The sequence below is a fragment of the Chrysochloris asiatica genome, unplaced genomic scaffold, assembly GCF_000296735.1.
Source record: "Chrysochloris asiatica unplaced genomic scaffold, ChrAsi1.0 scaffold00189, whole genome shotgun sequence".
NCBI lineage: Eukaryota > Metazoa > Chordata > Mammalia > Afrosoricida > Chrysochloridae > Chrysochloris > Chrysochloris asiatica.
This window is the reverse complement of record NW_006408707.1, coordinates 6,184,626-6,189,744: the sequence shown is the minus strand read 5'-3', so window position 1 is coordinate 6,189,744 and position 5,119 is coordinate 6,184,626.

The following is a 5,119-nucleotide window of genomic DNA, read 5'->3' as shown; positions in this document are numbered from 1 at the left end:
ACAACTCAAAGGCATCAATTCTTCTACGATCTTCCTTATTCACTGTCCAGCTTTCGCATCCATATGAGGCTATTGAAAACACCATGGCCTGGGTCAGGTGCACCTTAGTCCTCAAGCTGACATCTCTGCTCTTCAATACTCTTCTCCCATGTAGAGCCACATAATTCACAATAAAAGCTTTAAAAAAAAAAGAAAAATACCTCATGAAATGACGAAATATAAATTGAAAATTTCTGAATTCTGTTTGAATTCTGGCAGCTGTTTGTCAACATATCCCTAAAACTGCATGTAAAAAAAAATTAACTTGCATATAATATTAATAATAATAGTATTACATGCAAGTAAATTTTTACATGTGATTTCAGTCAGCATAAGTTTAATAAATTTGACTGCTACCAGTTACAATTTATTAAAATCACATAGATAGTAAACACTTTCCAAGCCTCTTCTAAACTCTTAATGTTCCCTCCACATGGAATAGTTTACCTACAGATTATGCTATTTGAATTGTCATCAAACACCCAATCTAGATTAAATTTGCTGAAACACACCCTGCAAAATTTACATTTTTTTGTTATATAATAAAAACATTTTGAAAATTTATTATATACTAATCATTGTCTCAAACACATTATAAATATTAATTTACTTAATGCTGTCATCAACTTAGTAAGTGCTACCATCACCCCATTTTACCAAAAAGAATCTGAAATAGAGAAAAGTTAGGTAATGTGATGGAAGTCATGGAAGTAATATTAAACTAAAACAGAAATTCATACCCAGAATGTCGTGCTTAAGTTTCAAGCTCATAATAACCATCCTAATTTTTTTGTTTGGTTGTGATTAGATACCATCAAGTTGATTCCAATTCATAATGACAGGTATGTATAACAAAACAAAACCCTGTCCATTCTTACAACTGTTCTTATGTTTGTGCCCATTGTTGCAGTTCCTGTGTCAATATATGTCATTCAGAGTCTTCCTTTTTTCTGCTGACCATCTGCTCTACCAAAGAGGATATCCTTCTCAAGGGGCCAGTCCCTTCTTATAACATATCCAAAGTGCATGAGATAAAGTCTAATCATCATTTCTCCTAAGGAGCATTCTGGTTGTATTTCTTCCAAGACAGATTTGTTAATTCAACTCCCATATACTGCTCCTCAGAATCCTACTGTGATGCTATAGAGTAAGCACTGGACTACTGAGAAAAATATTGGTGGTTTAAACCCATCAGCCATCCCTCAGAAACCCTGTAGGTCAGAAATGACTTGATGATACTGTATGATAACAATATACTGCTCCTCAAAGTGGACCTTTTTCTCCTATTTTCTAGCCTTTATTATTTTTCTTTTGTTATCCACTGTACATAGAATTACCACTTATAGTTTATACCTCTGAGGTTTCTTAGGTAGATTTTCCCCACGTATTGTATATGTTATCATCAGAAGAATGGTCTTGAAAACTCCATAAAACATAAGGAAGTTTATTCGCACCGTATTGCTCCTTTGATAGATTGTTGCATGAGGTGATGCATCCTGGAGGAATGATTATGTGAAATTCTTGACCCTTTGGGCTTCTGTACAGCAAGATAAGTCTTGTAAATATTTACATTTTTTCCATACATTACTGGAAAGGTGCAGAGTTTAGGATTAGGTAATATTCAAATAAATAGATTATTTTCTAGCATAAAACAGTATAAACATGAGTCCTTGACTTATTTTATGATAACAGGTACATATCAAAATAGAGATTTCAGTGACAGTTCTTAATCAGCAATCCCTCGTCCAGCAATAGTTGCAGAATATAGCATAATTGTGAGAGGAATGGATCACACTGATGTGAGGTGCACAAAAAGTATGCACTCAGTCAAATAACAGCATCAATTGCTATATTTTCTTATAATCCTGGCATTGTAAAAAGTTTTGCAATGTGGAACTACAACAATTGGGGCAGATGTGACTAACTACCCTTTAGCATCATTTTCATTAGGCAGCTCAATGTGGACTGAGAAATCAAAAGACGACGAAAGTCATCATTTCTTGTCAAGAGCAGACCAGGATTCAATGGGGTCCCAAATGATGCATAGTTCTGAATGGTAACAAATTATTTACCTCTCAAGGGAACAAGAACGTAATGGAGAGAACTCAGCATTAAAACACGTAGACTCAAATTGCATTTATATGGAAGCTGTATAGGAACATTTATGTGTTGCCTCAATATTTCAAGTTTCACTCAATAAAATGAAATTGCTAAAATAATTTTTGTTTTCATATCTAATCCAGTTAAGCTATTACCAGAGTCTAATGGGACATAAATGTCCAGTATATGAATTAAATCTATCCTTTGTTATTGTTGTTAAGGGCCTTCCAGTCAATTCCAAGGCACAGTGACCAAGTTTAGGATTTAGAAGGGAGCAACTGGTGAGTGTTGAGATTAGCAGCCCAGGGCATATAAAAATTTAAAAACACTCTATGATTCAGCATGCATTTTATTAGCAAATTAACATTTTATCTAAAAAAATCTTAGAAACAAAAAATAAGTTGGTAAAGAAAGTGTGACTTTACATCTTACAAATCATTACTAAAATTTTTATAAAGTTATAAATTAACTTTAGCAAATTAACATTTTATCTAAAAATACTTAGAAACAAAAAATAAGTTGGTAAAGAAAGTGTGACTTTACATCTTACAAATCATTACTAAAATTTTTATAAGGTTATAAAGAGATAAAATTTCTATACCAATGATATCTTAATGACTTTAAAGTAAAACAATGAATTGTTGTTGTTGTAAAGTGTCGTCGAGTCAGTTCCGACCCATAGCGACCCTGTATAGGGTTTCCAAGGAGCAGCTGGTGAACTTGAACTGATGACATTGAAGTTGAGTACTTAGTAGTATTTCCACTATATTCAATAAATTGTTGTTGAACCAAAATTACGACATGAATTAAATATACATGCCGAATCTCATATATTTATTTTTTCTGCTAAGTTTAGAACTACTAAACACAAGGTCGGTGGTTCAAAACTACCAGCTGCTCTTCAGAAATTTTATGCAGGGCTGCTGTGAATCAGAAACTGATTTGATGGCACTGAACAACAGCAACACGTACCTCAATAGAGTCTTAGTGTAATGCTATAGAATAAACACCGGACTTCTAACCACAATGTCAATGGTTCAAACTCATCTACTGCTCCTCAAAATTCTATACAGGATTTTTATGAATCAGATGACTTGATGGCAGTTAACATTCATAAACTTTCGGAAGAACAAGAAATTCTGTCTTGAAAGAAATATACCTAGAATGTTCCTTAGAGGCGATGATGGTTCCACTTCTCTATCTCATACTTCAGACACATTATAAGGAAGAACCATGCCCTGAAGAAGAACATCATGCTTGGTAAAGTGAAAGGTCAGAGAAAAAGGAATATTCTCTAAAGAGATGGATTGACACAGTGGCAAAAACATTGGATTGAAACATAACAATTATGAGGGAGGCACAGGAATGGATAGTGTTTCATTTTGTTGTGCATAGAATTGCGATAAGTCAGAAATGAGTCAGAAAGGATTTGAAGTCACCTACCAACAACAACTTAATATTTCATTACTATAATTAGAAATAAAGGAGCTCTGGTAGCATAGTGGTTACGAATCGGGCTGTGAACCACAAGGTCAGCGGTTCGAAACTACCAGCTATTCCGCAGGAGAAAGATGAGGCTTTCTGCTCCGGTAAAGATTTTCAGCCTCAGAAACCATGTGCAGGGTCGCTATGAGTCGGAATCGACTCCACAGCACATTACAACAACAACAATAATTAGAAATAGGCATAGAGTTTCATAAGAGTCACTGTGTGATGGAAACCTTTTAGTGCTTTGCTGCTTATCAAAAGAATTTTATCCACTAAGAAGCACTGCAAAAGAAATACTTGGTGTGTTACCATAAATTGGAATCAACTCAGTGACTACTGGTTTGCTTTTATACTTTATAGAGTTTTATTGAAGCAGAAAATGTACTTACTATACTGTAAGAAAAATGTACAAGAGATAAAAAATTTCCATTAATAAATAATCAATAAGAATTTAGAATGGCAAGTGTATCATGATTATTCTTAATGGATTAACATACCATTTGCACCTGCTTAAATTTCATACTTTAGAAAACCTTTTCACCTTCAGTATCTTTTTTGATTCGAGGCTCCATGTTAAGTTCATTTTAAAAACATCTTCTTTGATATTGAGAATCAGACAACTAGTTATTGGCAGTTATAACAGAATTTTGTTTCATTTTGTTTTTAAATGAATCTTGACTGTCAGTCCTAAACTCTATCCAAGTAATTCTCCTTCCATAAAAATAATTTATACAAATATCTAGGGAAATAGTTTATTTTCTCTTTTTTCTGTAGAAAGCAAAATCATGCTGGGTGGCTGACAGCAGGTGTTAATTTTGCAAGTACTAATTTAACATAGCAGGTGTCAAATACACTGGGTATTAGCTGCATGGTTGCTACAAAGTGATGACAATCACTAAATGAGCTCTGATCAGGTGGCCACTGGCCGTCTGCTCAATTTTATTACTCACTTGAGTGGCATCCATTGGGGCAACATCCCACGCAAGCCTGCCTCTCAGGAGTATATAGGGTAATGCCCATCTACCCCAGTGTTCTAAACTCTAAGGATATTGGCATTTTCTCTATCTACACCATCATTTCCTCTCTTCAGTCACATATAATGTGACATATCAGTGTAATTATAATCATTTAATTTAAAAAAAGATGAATAACACTGCAGGAAAATTGCCAACAGCTGTTTCAAAATTAACCTCTTTCCCAAAATATTGTCAACCACCTGCTCTCACCACCACTTGTAAGTAATCTAGAGGAGTACACACATACAAACACACACTTAACGTTGGTATAATTTGTTAAGAATAAGATTTCAGGAAATAAATACCTAAACTAATGTCTTGCCTTTTAACATTCATGTATACGAGTCAGAACTAACTGGACAGCACTTAACAACAACAACGTGTATATGTGGCTGGCTGGCTGTGTGCCGTGGAGTCGGTTCCAACTCATAGTGACCCTGCACAGGGTTTCCAAGGCTGCAAATCTTTACGGGAGA